Source organism: Arachis ipaensis, chromosome B10 (genome assembly GCF_000816755.2).
Source record: "Arachis ipaensis cultivar K30076 chromosome B10, Araip1.1, whole genome shotgun sequence".
Taxonomy (NCBI): Eukaryota; Viridiplantae; Streptophyta; class Magnoliopsida; order Fabales; family Fabaceae; genus Arachis; species Arachis ipaensis.
This window is the reverse complement of record NC_029794.2, coordinates 39,057,360-39,073,933: the sequence shown is the minus strand read 5'-3', so window position 1 is coordinate 39,073,933 and position 16,574 is coordinate 39,057,360.

The window sequence follows — 16,574 nt, the reverse complement described above, 5'->3', positions numbered from 1 at the left end:
TTATGAATCCTTCACCTTTCTTAAATAAAAAATATTTTTAATTACAAAAGAACAAGAAGTACATGATTTCAAATTATATCTTGAAATTAGTTTAATTATTTTAATGTGGTGACCATACCTTTTGTTTTCTGAATGAATGCTTGAACAGTACATATTTTTGAATTTGTTGTTATGAATGTTAAAATTGTTGGCTCTTGAAAGAATAATGAAAAAGGAGAAATGTTATTGATAATCTGAAAAATCATAAAATTGATTCTTGAAGCAAGAAAAAGCAGTGAATAGACAAAGCTTGCGAAAAAAAGAAGTCAATAGCCCTTTAAACCAAAAGGCAAGGGTAAAAAGGATCCAAGAAACTAAGGAGTGTCCCTAACCATGTGCTTGTGGCGTGAAGGTGTCAAGTGAAAAACTTGAGACTGATCGGTTAAAGTCATGGTCCAAAGCAAAAAGAGTGTGCTTAAGAGCTCTGGATACCTCTAACTGGGGACTCTAGCAAAGCTGAGTCTTAATCTGAAAAGGTTCACCCAGTTATGTGTCTGTGGCATTTATGTATCCGGTGGTAATATTGGAAAACAAAATGCTTAGGGTCACGGCCAAGACTCATAAAGTAGCTGTGTTCAACAATCAATATACTGAAATAGGAGAATCAATAATACTATCTAAATTCTGAGTTCCTATGGAAGCCAATCATTCTGAACTTCAAAGGATAAAGTGAGATGCCAAAACTGTTTAGAAGCAAAAAGGCTACAAGTCCCGCACATCTAATTGGAACTAAGTTCATTGATAAGTTTGAAATTCATTGTATATTCTCTTCTTTTTATCCTATTTTTTTTAGTTGCTTGGGGACAAGCAACAATTTAAGTTTGGTGTTGTGATGAGCGGATAAGTTATACCCTTTTTGGCAGTGTTTTTAAGTAGTTTTTAGTATAATTTAGTTACGTTTTATTATATTTTTATTAGTTTTTATTCAAAAATTACATTTCTGGGATTTACTATAAGTTTGTGTATTTTTCTATAATTTCAGATATTTTCTGGCTAAAATTGAGGGACCTAAGCAAAAACCTGATTCAGAGGCTGAAAAAGGACTACAGATGCTGTTAGATTCTGACCTCCCTGCACTCGAACTGAATTTTCTGGAGCTAAAGAAGCCCAATTGGCGCACTCTTAATTGCGTTGGAAACTAGACATCTTGGGCTTTCCAGCAATATATAATAGTTTATACTTTGTCAGAGATTTGATGGCCCAAATCAGCGTCCAAAGTCAGCCTAAAACTGTCTGGCGTAAAATGCCAGAACTGGCACCTTTTTCGGCATTAAACGCCCATTCTGGCACCTGGGGTGGCGTTTAACGCCAACTTTGGGCGTATGAACATGAAATCTTGAAAGCTCAGCCCAGACACACACCAAGTGGGTCCCAAAAGTGGAATTCTGCACTATCTGCACTTAGTTACTTATTTTCTGTAAACCTATGTCTAGTATAAAAACTACTTTTAGAGATTCATTGAGGACCTTATGATATTTTTACACTTCATATTGTATGTCTGATGGCATGAGTCTCTAAATCCCATGGTTGGGGGTGAGGAGCTCTACTGTGTTTCAATGAGTTAATGCAATTACTACTGTTTTCCATTCAATCACGCTTGATTCTATTATAAGATACTCACTCGTACTTTAATCCGGAGAAGATGATGATCCGTGACACTCATCATTATTCTCAATTCTATGAACGCGTGCCTGACAACCACTCCCATTCTATCTGAGCTCAACGTAGTCATTGGGTGACAGCTTGAATGTGTATCTCTTGGGTTTCTGATCAACGGACCGAGTCCGGAGGTTAGAACCTTCGTGGTATAGGCTAGAATTATTGGCAGCCATTCCTGGGATCCGGATAGTCTAAACCTTGTCTGTGGTATTCCGAGTAGGATCTGGAAGGAGATGATTGTGACGAGCTTCAAACCTACGAATGTTGGGTGCAGTGACAGTGTGCAAAAGGACAAGGGTCCTATTCTGACACTAGTGGTAACCAACAGATGATTAGCCGTGCGGTGACAGCGCCTGGTATTTTTCATCCGAGAGGATCATACAGCCTGCCATGGAAAGAGCTGTGCATGTTTGGAGAAGAAGACAGTAGGAAAGCAGAGATTCAGATGACAGAGCATCTCCGGAACCTCAACCTGTTTCTCGTTATTGAATTACAAGTACCATTTATTTTATGTTATTTATTCTTCATAAACACAATTATTTTCATTACTAATTTCCTGACTAAGAGTTACGAAATAACCATAGCTTGCTTCAAGCCGACAATCTCTGTGGGATCGACCCTTACTCACGTAAGGTATTACTTGGACGACCCAGTGCATTTGCTGGTTAGTTGTGCAGAGTTGTGAAAAGTGTGATTTACAATTTTGTGCACCACACGACTTCCTCAAAGGGGTCGAAGTTTAGAAAACACGACCTCAAAGAAAGATCGAAGCTCAAGCAGGGGCACTGTTCATACCCTGGACCGAGCTATACGGTCTGGGTTCGACGGAGACAACGCGACCGACCTCTTACAAGGCTGGCTCATCACCGACCTCTCCATAAAGAGCTCGGCCAAAACACCATGTAGGCCCAAAGCAGGCCCAAAGTAAAGGATCCCCGCTCACCAAAAGGCGGTGGACTAAAAGATAAAGATCTCTTCCACAAAAGATAAGATAAGATAACAAACTTATCTCAAGGAAGATCACTCCCCATTACTATAAATACACTGGAGCACCCAGGTATAATTTACATTCTGATTCTACACAAAAACCTGCCTAAAGCACGTGCTAACTTAAGCATCGGAGTCTCTTGCAGGTACCATCACCCTCCGGTGATCAAGGATAAGCAGCACCACCAAATCCAACAAGTCAGACACGACAGCTCCAGCAACAACAGCAGATCTCATCCGAGACGACCTTCAATTTCAGGTAACCCTCGGAACACTGCTCGAGATCAAGCTTTCTCCAAATCTGACATCATCTTGGCATTCTTCTGCTCCAGTTCTGCCTTCAAGTTACTTACCCTCCCCACTTAGCTCGGGTGGAATCAAGGAAAGCCTGAGTAGCTCGGATGGGAATCTTCCTAAGCTCCTTAGCCAGGGCAGTACTCATCTCTGCCATACAAATATAGTTGCGAGCCATATGGTGGAGGTGATTTTAAATCGCCACATCATCCATGGTTATTTGGCTATAAGCCAAGATGTTCCTCTCACTTCAAGCAAACCCGTTGAAATCCTTCTCGTTAATGCCCGGCTCCCCAGCAGTTTTTTGTTTTTAGGAGGGGCCCTGATGATAACGGGGAAGAAAGGTCACCTGAGCTCTCAGAAGGCGGGTCGGAAGAGACCAACCGAACGTTAGAGGGTAAGGATGACCTTTTTCTGGGCTGTGGGGCCAGGGTCCTGCTTCTCAGGGGATGGTCGGAAGGAAGCACCTCCAGCCTCCTTATCTTGAAGGCCCGGAGCCACAACCATTTTTCGGGTCTGGCACAATAATTTCATGGACGAGGTCTTAGAGGCCATAGTCTCTACGAAAGAAGAAAGCACATCAGAACAATAAAAGACAACTTAATAAGACAAAAAGCTAAGAGATCGGGAAACTACCTAGCTTGGACCGAAGCTGACTGGGGTCCCCTAAGAACTTCTTGGTGTCTAAATGAGGGGCCCAACCCCAACACTCTTGTAATACATCCACAAAATGTCTTTCGACCTCATCTAACCTATCCACGGTATACTTGGCTATCACAGGCTCCTCTTGCCAATAAAGGGGAAATGAGGGTTCATCATTCTCATCTAAATAAAAAGGTCAGACACCCTCTACTGACCCGACCTTAAGAAAGTAATTTTTGAAGTCATGGAAAGACTCATCAAAAATATAAAATACCTTTCTACCCTAAGCAGCTCAGAATGAAAACCAAGATGCCTTCCTCTTTAATGTCCCGGGTTTGGTCACAAACAAATAAAAGAAAACCGAGGCAGAAGGTTAGACCTTGAGTTCTCAACAAAGAAGTTGGAAGATTTTCAGCAAAGCCCAAGAGTTTGGGTGCAATTGCATAGGAACAACATTGCAAGACCAGAGGATATTCGACTCAAAATCTGAGAAAGGAATAGAAACACCCAGTTTAGAAAGAAAGCAATCGTAAGCGCAGAAGAAAGGACGCTCTGTGTTGTCTAAAGGAGGAAAACATACCCACTCCTCTGGGTCGGACACTATCAACTTGTAGTTTCTCTCATCCTCTCTATTTTCACAAATCTTATGATGTCTACGGAAGGCATCACAATACTCCTTATCTACTACGGGAACACAAGACAAAATGGTAATATCTACCCAAGTTAAGAGGCTAGGGAAAACCTTAGTTGACATATTGAGAACGGCAGACCGTGACATAAAGTCTATACCTACAAATGCAAAGTAAAGAAGTCGTTACAAAAAAGAGCTCGGACATCACAGGTCGGGTAAAAAACACACAAAGCTAATCAACACAGTTCAGTGAATTCTTCAACATACAGAAATATCAAATGGTGTCTCTCCCACGTAATAGAAATAACGTCATTACACAAAAGCGACACCATTGGGGGCAATCTGAATACAACCAACAGACAACAAAATGGCTATATTTTCAAACATTTTCGAAAATCTTTAGATGATCCCAAAACAACAAAAAGTAGTTTCAACTACAGTTCTACAAGATACCAGACACACAACCAAACATTTCGACACCAGTCCCAGCTGGTAAGAAAAGCCAAGAGAGTTCACAACCAAAATTAATACAACTCCAAGAATCAACCAACAGAGCACATCAACATCAACATCATTACTCTGAGCAAACTCATGTAAACAGAATGCAAGATTATCAAGGAAGAAGGTAAAAGAAACCTACCTTGATGAAGATTTCGAAAAGAGGAGGGGCACGTCAAACAGCACTAAAACACGAACGTTTCTCTCCATACCAGCAAGATAAAACCTCTAGAAAATCCAAAATGGAGAATTCTTCGAAGCAAGAACAATCGAAAAAAGAAAGAAACGAGAAAGTTCTTTACCAAGAAAGGAGGAAACGGAAAGGTTTTCAGAATTGTGAAAAAGTAGAAGAAGAAGAAGATTCGAAAGACTTTTATAAGAGACAAGGGGCAAACGACCCCTTAACTCCTCTTTAAAGCAAGTGCGGATCCCAAGGAGAAACTTCCGTGCAACATTCACCCCTCATTTAAAGAGGGGTAACTTTCAAAATTTTAAAATACGTCGAATACTCGACCTCCGAAAAGGCAGGGCACCCGACGTCCTAGCAAAGGCCTCGAAATGCTTGAGCCCGGCCTATAAAAAGTCCAGGACTCAAGTAGGGGCACTGTTCATACCCTAACCCAACAAATAAAGTCAAGCCCAATAAAAAAAATGCCTACCAAGAAAGGTGGCCTCCACGACACGCCCGACCTCTTCAAAGAGGTCGGACACCGACAAAGGAGCCGAGCTCTACCTACCCAAAAGCAAGTAACTGCCTCCCCAAATCTCGCCCACAATTTTTATCTTCCCCAAAAGATAGATCTCAACAAACTTTCAAGATAAAGGAAATAGTTATCCATCAGTAAAGATAGAACTACTCCAACAAAAGGTGGTTTATTAACTCTACTATAAATACACTGACACTCCTCATGTATAATTTACGTTCTGATCTACTAAAAACTTGCCCAAATCCCTTGCTAACTTAAGCATCGGAGTCTCTTGCAGGTACCACCCCCATCTCCTCACAAGGAACTCAGACAAGCGGCATCTTGGCACCAACAAGTCAGACGCTGCCAAACAAAAGGATCTGGACCTCACGTTTAACCCTAAATCCACGTTTCAGATAATTCTCAAAACAAACTTAAAAGATGGAATATATTTTTGAATGTGTTTGATGCGGGGGTGGAGTCGGCCAATTAAGAAATTAGAATATAAGAACAGCGTTGCGAGTATAGTTTTTAACCAGCTAAAATCCGCTCATCGATTTAGAAAGGTTGTCATAAAATTAGAATAAAAATACTGGGAGTATGAATCCCAGGTCGTCTCCCAACGAGTTGACAAAAAGGGTGTTATCTTATTAATCAGGAGTTTTGTGGGGAATTTTGAGTTTGGGCAATAGGCAAATAAATGATTGTAAATTAAAGCAATAAAAATTAAAAGAGATTTATATTATTCAAAATAAAAAGCCTTGACTGGGGGAATGATTAATTGGAAGTTCTATCCTTGTTGGAATTTTCTCAAGTGTAGTATAAAGAGGTTGTTGTTTTCACTTAGTTAACCCTTACTAAATAAAGGAAAGTCAAGTGATTGAGCTAACTCTTATTCGCAAATCCTAGTCCTCTCCCTTGGGAAGGTCTAGCATTAGTAAATAGAGAATTAGCCAACAACTTCCAATTTAACTAATCACTTGAGCATTCCAACTCAAGTGTCTCCTCTTAATCAACCCCCTTGTCAAGTTGGGAGTCTACTCCATCAACATGGATACCATCTTCGTTGTTGGAAGTAGGGAATAGAAAAGAGACATGATAGACAATAACTACAAATTAATTAAAAATAAAAGTAATCCTTTGCATTAATAAATTCTAAAAATAATCCAATTGTAACTCTAAACAAGAATTCAGAATATGGAATAATAAGGGAAGAAGAAAACAAACTAGAATAGTAACTTCAACGGAGGTGATGACTCTTCAATATCCAAAGCGAAAGCATAAAACTATAAAACTATGAATGTAAAGAAAACCTAGAGGAAGAGTAGTTTTTTCTCTCTAGATTCAGATCTAAAACTAAAACTATGCTAATGAGAATGTGTGTTGAGTCTCTGCATGTTCCCTGGCTCTAGTCTATGTTTCTGGGCCGGAAACTAGGTCAAAACTCAGCCCGAAATCACCCCCGACATTTTCTATTATTTCTGCAGATCGCGCATGTCACGTGTACGCGTGACTGACGCGTACGTGTTGCTAGTCGTCTTGGCGTGTCACGCGTACGCGTCATCCATGCGCACGCATCTTTGTGCAAACTCCAATCCACGCATACGCGTCAGGCACGCGCACGCGTCGCTGCAAATTTCTCCATATCGCGCGCTCGCGTGAGCCATGCGTGCGCGTCGATGCTCGCTGGTTATCTCCTTAGTTTCTTGTGTTCCTTCCATTTTTGCAAGCTTCCTCTCCATTCTCCAAGTCATTCCTGCCCTATAAAGTCTGAAACACATAACACACGGATCACGGCATCGAATGGTATAAAGGAGAATTAAAATACACAAATTAAAGACTTCTAGGAAGCAAGTTTTCAACCATAGAACAAAACTAGGAAGGAATTGTAATATCATGCAAATCATATGAATAAGTGGGTAAGGACTTGATAAAAACCACCCAATTGAACACAAGATAAACCATAAAATAGTGGTTTATCAACTTTCCTACACTTAAACATTAGCATGTCCTCATGCTTAGCTCAAGGAGATAAAATAAATGAGTAAGGAAAAGTAAGACTCATGCAATGCAATGCAACCTATGTATATGAATGAAACTATATGCTAAGATGATTCTGCCTACTTGGTCAAAAGTAAATAAGTTCTTCAAGACAAACATAAACCAAATTCCACTAATTCAAATCATACAGTAAAGACCAGTGAACTTGTAAGAAGACAGATCATGAAAGCAGGGATCATAGAATCAAGCATTGAACCCTCACTGATAGTATATGTGCACTCTAATCACTCAAGTGTATAGGGTAATCCACTCTAGTCTTCTCTAGTCATGCTTTCTAAACTTTGTTCTTCACCTAACCAATCAACAAATATTTAATGTACTAATGCAAACATCATGAGGTCTTTTCAAGGTTGTAATGGGGCTAAGGTAAAGGTGAGGGTATATATATGGCTAAGTGAGCTATAAATTGAATCCTTGATTAACCTAAGCTCTTACCTATACATACACTCTATATACTTTTAAATTCATGCCTATATAGCTATCCAAAATTCCCATTTTTGCATTACATACTCATGCATCAACTTTTCTTTTAATTTGTATCACATATGCATTGATATTTTCATTAACTTAACATTGGGATAATTTTGTCTCCTTATTTATTTATTTATTTATTGAATATTTTTTTTGTTTTTTTTTTTTGAAAGCATAAAAGTAAACATAACATTATCAATGCACATGGATTTTTTTTTTAATTTTTCTGGTCTTACATGAGTAGGTACCCAAATTTCCAATATTTTATCATAACACATTCCCTATTAACCCATGTTCCCACAGTTTTTCCACACTTAGTTAACACACAATCTCTATCTTAAGCTAACCAAAGATTCAATTTGGGGTAATTAATTTGTTTTTCTGCTTAAGGCTAGTGATGTGATAAAATATAGAATAAATGGGGATTAAAAAGCTCAAAGTGGCTAACAAAGGTGATTTAAAAGGGTAGGCTTATTTGGGATAAGTGAGTAAAAATAATTAATGGCCTCAATTATATGCATGCATATAAACACATTAAACATTGGACATATAGGATGGAATAAAATAAAAATTACAATCATAGAGAAGAAAACATACAAGAATAAAATATTATGGTTAAATAGTGTAACCATGTAGTTAAGCTCAAATCTCACAGGTTGTGTGTTCTTAGCTCAAAAACCAGGTTCCAATTTACAATCTTCAAACAAGTTTTAACACAAAAGTTTTGTTTTAAATTATTAAAATTTTTCAAAAATAGGATCTTAAAAAGAAACTTATTATTTTTCAATCAAATAGAATATGCATGCAAATACCTATTACTATGCAATCTATCCTAACAAAAGAAAAATAACTTATTGGTGTTAAGAAAGAGAAATTACCTCCGGAAGTCAGGTACTGACCGACCTCCCCACACTTAAAGCTTGGCACTGTCCTCGGTGCCATCAGTCAGGAACAAAGGGGGGCTGGTAGCAGCATCTCCACAGTCGGGATTGTCATGGCTCCCTGTGCTAGTAGATGAAGTGAAGTCCGGAGTGTCTGGGTCTTCTTCAGGTGGTTGGTTTCCAATAATCAGCTCCTTGAGGTATGTAAATCGGCGCTTGTTACGGCGCTCTCTTTGTTTTGCCTACCGGTCAAGCTGGTCCAACCTCTCAAGTATCTGAAGGAGCAGTTGATTTGTTGAAGGTGCTTGTGATGTGGAAGGAGAAGGAGTATCTCCGGTCGGTTCTGTAGGCTGGCTAGTAGTGGCTGCTGGAGGTCTGATGTACTTTCCGTTAGGGACGTACTGATCATCCCGTGGAATCATGGCCTTGGTGTCCCCAACTCTGTAGGAAACTCTGGCTGCTGAAACTAGATCTGAAACCAAGGCGGGAAAAGGTAGGTTACCCGCGATCTGTACGTGTCCCATGACATACCAAAGGTGTCTTGGTAAATTGAGTGGCTGGTCTGTAAGGATACACCAGAGGAGAACAGCCATATCTGCAGTGAAGGAGGACTCGTGAGTGCTCGAAAAGACGTAATGGGACATGATTTGTGCCCATACTCGAGCCTCCAAGGTGAGTGCTGAAGCCAATATGCCCTTAGGTCGGGATCGATGGTATCCATAGATCCATCTACTGCCAGGTTGTGCTATAACTCTGAGGACGGTGTCCCAGTCAAATTGGTATGTCTGGCGCTTGAAAGAGGCTTTTTGGTATGCGTCCAATCCTTCTGGAGCAGGGGGAAGATCTAAAGCTTGCTGAATGGCCTCTTCGGATATAGAGACTTGCTTCTCACGCACATAGACAGATTGCAGGGCTGGCATGTGAAAATTAGAGTAGAATTCAACTACCCATGAGAGATTCACCTGCTGTGGCTGTCTTCGTAAGAATTCCCATTGTCTGCGCTCAATCCGGGGCTCAACAAAATCAACAATGTAGGTTGAAAGGATGAGTAGATGTTCATTATTATAGTCCGCTCAGCCAAGATGGAGAACATCTGCTCACAGTAGCGGTTAGGAAATCGCGTAGTGTCCCTTGCTGGAAAGGCTTTCTCTGTTTCATTGACCTTAATGATCCTCTTGACCCTCTTTGCTGTTGGTTTGACTGCTGTTGAGGATGGTTCCGTAGCTAGTGCCCTTTTTGTTCCTTTTCTTGCCGGTGGTTTGGGAGTAGCTTTCTCTTTACCCTTCTTGGTGGCCATCCTGAAAAGGGAAGAGGAAAGTTACATGTAAAGTTAAGGGTTAAAGCAAGGAAGAGCACAGTACAAGTGATAATCAATGCCAAGGTAAAGAATGATGACTTTTATCACATGGTCGCGACTACATGTGATCAGTTCATCCATGGAAATATAGCAAGTGCATATTATGGCAAGATGCAAGATGTTTATTAGCATGCCGGCAAAGGCATGAGTAGCATAGATCAAGTATTAATTGCCCAATTTGATTATCAAATGTTCCAAACTAACAATCTGTTTGTATTGATAATTATATTCAATCAATAAAATATTGAAAGGAATTTTGAGAAAAACAGGCATTAGAGTAGAAGAACAGGATAATTAAAAATGTATAATGCCATACAGACTTTTTCACAAACACTTAGCATGCATAGTAAATATGTTATTGAAAGTATTAAATTTGAACATGCAAGCAACCCTAAGAAGTAATATTAATTTTCAAACAATGCTTCAATATATTCACAAGCAAAATATAGAAGAAACAATCACCCAAATAAATTTCTAACACCAATTAAAAGGATTTAAAAAGAAAAAGAAAGACAAAGAAAACAAAGATAATGAAAGTAAAAAGAAAAAGAAGAAGAAAACATAAATAAAAGTAATAATGGAAAAGTGAAAGGGGAAGAAGAAAAGAACCTTGATGAAGAAGAGGAGGAAGGAGGGAAGAAAGTAAGAAAAAGTAAAAAGAAATAAAAAAGAAAGAAGAAAGAAGAAAGAAGAAAGAATTAAGAAGGTAGAAGAGAGAATTAGCATTGGGGAAGAAAAGATAAGAATTCTGGTGCAGATCTAGTTAAACTGTGCGTTGCATGTGACGCGTACGCGTGTATAACACATTCGCGTGGGTTGCGCTATTTTCAAGTGACGCGTACGCGTGACCTGAATTGTGCTATTGGCGCGAGAGCAGCCTCGCGCACGCACAACTCTCCGTTTTAATACGCAGATTGCCAAAATTTAGGGTGACGCGTGTGCGTCAGGGACGCGCACGCGTGAATGGCCTGTATTGGAAAAATGATGCGTACGCGTCAGGGACGCATACACGTGATGGGGTTTGTGCTTCCAGCATAATTCCATCCCCACACCATCATAACTATCTGGCCATACAATCATTTACGCCGATTTGCAAGGCCACATGTACGCGTGGGTGACGTGCACGCGTGGAGGGCTGATTTTGCAAGCGACGCGTACGCATCAGGGACGCGTACGCGTGGGCGTGTTTGTGCCTAAAGCACTGACGTTAGGGTTTTTTGCCAGTAAAGAATTTTATAAAAATAGTCGCGTTGTAGATATAGTTTCTAAACCAACCAAAATCCCTTCGTACAAACGTTTTGGTTGTCACAAGTAACAAACCCCTAAATAAATTGATAACCGAAGTATTTAAACCTCGGGTCGTCTTCTCAAGGAACTGTAGGGAAGTATGTTCTTATTATTGGTTATGAAGATTGTAAATTGGGGTTTTTAAGATGAGGAACAAGTAATTTAAATTGCAATTGAAATAAGTAAAAGACTGTAAAGTAAATAAATAACTGTAAAGTAAACTTTTGGCAAGGTATGAGAAATTAGAAGTCCTATCCTAGTTATCCTTATCAATGATGATGAAGATTGAATCTTAATTCCACTTAGTTAGCCTTTACTTAAAGCAAAGAAAAGTCAAGTTCTAATTAGTTTGATCTTCAAATCCTAGTTAATCCCTAAGGAAAAGTTGGGATTGTTGAAGTTCAATTCAATTAGCAAAGATAACAATTATCAATCATGTTGAGTTTGATAACTCCTGAGTTACTGATTTCTTAACCAAGACCAAAAAGGGAAAAAGTAAATCTACCGGAATAAAAATGCCTTCAGATTGGAAGCAACGGTAATATAAATAAAAGAAACAATTGTAAACTGAAATACCTCAAATAACATTAATTCAAAAGAGTAATCTGTAACATAGAAGAATTCATAAATTAAATTGAAAAGATAAATAAAAAGGAATGTTGAACCTGATAGAAAGAGATAATCCTGAAAACGAATAAAAATCCTAAATCTAAATCCTAAAAGAGAGAGGAGAGAACCTCTCCCTCAAAACTACATCTAAATCATGAAAGGTAACTAATTGGAGACTCTCTTCTGAATGGATGCATTCCCCCACTTTATAACCTCTGATCTGTGCCTTCTGGACTTGGATTTGGGCCAAAAAGGGCTTCAAAAATCGCTGGGGGCATTTTCTGTAATTTCTGGTGCGTGGCCCTTGTCACGCGGTCGCGTGGGTCACGCGGTCGCGTCAATTGGAGTTTCCCTTGTCACGCGGTCTCTTCAGTCAGGCGTCCGCATCATATGCGTTTCCCTTAAGGCGCGCGGTCGCGTCAATCGCGCGGTCGCGTCACTGCTATTTTGCGTTGGCACGCGGCCGCGTCGTCCATGCGATCGCATCACTGCCAGTTTCTTCAAAAACTCTGTTTTATGCTTTCCTTCCAATTTTGTATGTTTCCTTTCCATCTTTTAAGTCATCCTGCCTTAGAAGATCTGAAATTACTCAACACACGAATCACGGCATCGAATGGTAATAAAGGGAAATTAAAATAATTACTTTTAAAGCATAGGAAACATGTTTTTCACATACATCACATAATAAGGAAGGGAAAGTAAAACCATGCAATTAACATGAATAAGTGAGTGAAGGATTGAATAAATCACTCAATTTGAGCATAAAATATATCATAAAATACGGGTTTATCAACCTCCCCACACTTAAACAACAGCATGTCCTCATGCTAAATCCAAGATAAAGAGTAAGGTAAGGTTGAAGTGGTGGAATCTCATGCAATGCAATCTATTCTAAATGCAACTACCTAAATGCATCATGCAATTCTAATTATTTTTATTCACTTGTATATAAAGCTTACATGTAGTTGAATTAATTCACATTTTTCAAGGAATCATATATATAGCCAGACCTTAGATAATGATAAAGCACTTTTACAATTGAGATGGGAAAGAAAAATATTTTATAAACTTGCAAGACAATAATTTAAGCACAGATATATGTTGATGAGCTATTGAACCCTCACTGGATTTTGTGTTTACTCTCTAGTCACTCAGTGTTTATTGGGTTAATCAATCTATTCTTCTTTTTATTCTTACTTTCTATAACTTTGTTCTTCATCTAACCAATCAACAATTATAGAATGTAGGCATACAAAAATCATGAGGTCTTTAATTAAGGTTGTAATGGGGTCAAGGTAAAGGTAAGGGTATATGTATAAGGCTAAGTGAGCTAATTTAAGTTAATCCTTGATTAGTCTAAGATCTCACCTAACATACATATTTTGTAAAGCAAAGCTTCTTTACCTATTTTCCCATATTTTTCCCACTTTTTATGTTACATGCTCATATTTAATTTTTATTTCTTTTTATCTCATGTGCATTATTTTTTGCATTTGGAGAATTCTTTTGTATCCCCTTTATTCAAATACTAAAACTTTTTTCTTTCTTTCTTTCTTTTTTTTTAATGCACATGGTAATTCAATTATTTTAATTTCACATGAGCATGCTTCCCAAAATTTTTATTTTGAGTTATTTTATTCTTTTTAACTTTCTACCCTTTGTTTTTATCATCCCTGTTTCCAATAGGTTTCCCAACTTACACAACACACAATTTCTATCTTAAACTAACCAAGGATTCAACTTGGGATTTTTATTTTATTTTTCTGCTTAAGGCTAGTAATGTGGTTATAAAACAAGAGGGGTTTTTAAAGGTTCAAGGGGCTAACAAGGGTGATGTAAAAGGTAGGCTAATTTGGGAATAGTGAGCTATAATCAAACAATGGCCTCAATCACTTTCTTGGTATGTATCTAGATTCTATAATCGGACATACAGATTAAAACAAAATAAAGAACACTAGAATAAATAAGAAGGTTGAAACACACAGAAATAAAAATTATGGTTTGAATGTAACCATACAATTAAGCTCAAAACTCACAGGTTGTGTATTCTCTAACTCAAAAATCATATATCAGTTATGTATGTCATGCAAGTAAAATTAAGAGTTCCCATTATTCTCAATGTAAATCTTAAGGTGGATTTAAAGTTCTAGTGTTTCTCCTTGATGAAAAGTTGTTAACTAACTAACATGGAATGCTATATATACAAGGTGTGTGGATTGTTTCTATTATGTTCAAGTCTCTAGTTTACTTCCTTTTATATTTTCAATTTAAACTGAGTTATCTTATGCTAAAAATGGTAAACTATACTAATTAATCCACAATTTCTATAACTAATAAGTTAGAATTGTAACTAAACTAACTAGCTAAAATGTGAACTAAGGTGCAAAATGCAGAAATAGAGTAAAAATACATGAAAATAGCAATGTATAAGTACTGAGAAAATAAAATAAAAATAAAAAAAATACAGAAAAAGAACAAAATAAAATAAAAAGGGTATATAGTGGTTCACCAAAAAATACGCCAGAAATGGCGACCTCCCCACACTTAAAATGAAGCATCGTCCCTGATGCTCACTCAAGCAGGGTGTGAAGAGGTGTCATCACTGGAAGGGTGGGTAGCTGGAGTCTCTGTGGTGGTGATCTGAGGATCTGCCTGCTGCAGAGGAGGTGCTGACTGAATAGGGATCTCTGGGTCTGCAGCCTGAATCTGAGACGGGGCCTCCTAATGTGATGCAGCCTGCTCTGTGCCTGCCTGTGCAGCCTCTCTCTGTGGATGGGTCTCTGCCTCGTGGTCATCCGCCTCCTCCTCGGATGGCTCTGATGGGGTGTCATGCTCGGAGGGGATGTCACCGTCAAAACGTATCAACAGCTTTAGGTGCTCATAGCATCGCTTGCTGCGATGCTCAGCTCGCTCATATCGGCGCCGGTTGCGGTGCTCCATCTGGTCTAGCTGTCGAAATAGGCGGTGCACTAGGTGATAAACTGGCTCTGAGGCAGGTGAAGGTGCAGTGGTGGTAGCAGGGGTAGCTGTAGAGGAAGAGGGGCCGACAGATGGTGTGGCTGTCTCATCAGTAGGAGTGAGGAATGGGGGTCTGTAGCCCAAAGCCAGAAAGTTCCTGCTGTGAGGTATAATTTCTTGCATTCTGCAACAGGTGCCTTCTCGTCAGCATCCTCCCAAGGCACGTCAGCTCGACAGCCAAGCTGTGTAATCAAATATGGAAAGGGGAGAGTGCCTCGGACGTGGACCCTGGCCATGTAGTACCGGATAAAGCATGCCAGGTACAGGTCCTTACCCTCCATCACACACCATAGGAGGGTGATCATAGCGGCAGGTAGCTCCGTCTTATGAGTACTCGGCATAATAAAGTTGCTAAGGATCTGATGCCATAGCCGAGCCTCATTGTTCAAGTATACCCGCTTGATTCCCTTAGGCATGGTGGTGTTCTGACCCATGATCCATGGAACGGTCAGGTCAAGAGCTATCCTGGCCTTGACTGTATCCCAATCAAACTTCATGAAGCGCATATCCTCCTCAGCCTTTTGATAACCATCCAGCTGATCTGATTTAGGCAGAAGCTTCAGAACATCCTCTATGGCCTCTTCAGTGACCAAAATCTGCTTCCCTCTTAGGTTTACTGCATCTAGGGAAGTTTTGAAGTAATTGCAATAAAATTCCCTTACCCAAGATGCATTGACCTCACTAAGGTTTCTCTTCAGGAAGAACCAGCCTCTTTATTTGATCTGATTAGAGGTGTAATGCTGGAGTTCTTCTAGAATCTTCAAAGTCCTCTCCAGGTACAGGTTCCTGGAGTTTGCAAACACCGGATACTTCAGCTCGCAGTATCGGTTTGCAAACTTAATGGGATCAGTAGCAGGGAGTAGTTGGTCAGCCTTCTCCTGCGAGGTAAAGTGTTTTTCCCGCCAGGAGTCATCATGCATGAGGTCCAGGATGGACATGGAGGCTTCTCCGCGTTTACGTTTGCCAGTTGTTGCCTTTCTTTTTCCTTTTCTTTGGGTGTCAGACATCCTGAAAAACGGAAAACCAGGATATAATAAAAATAGGAAAGCCGGTAGGCAAATAATCAAAAGAAGCATATAATGGCAAAGGAGCAATAGAATAATGAAAAGGAGTTAAGTAAATGTGCATTAAGGATTGTATAGGAGTTAAAAGTCCGAGAATAAAAATTCACAACCCAAAATGTAAAAGGATTCATGTTAAGTAAGAAAAACCTCCGTCATGCCTTGGTTAGAATGTTAGAGAGAATAGTGAAAACCAGAAGATATGTTTTGAAAGGTAAGTGGGTTAGGAATGAAAAAGAGGTTAGGAAGTTAAAATTAGTGAATTAGTAAAAAGTGGGTTAGAGTAAGTGGCATGATGAGCATTTCCTAAATAACGAGAATTCACAAATTAAAGCAACAGATAACTCAAATTCAAACAAGGAAGTCAAGGATGAATCAAATGAAAATAGCAAA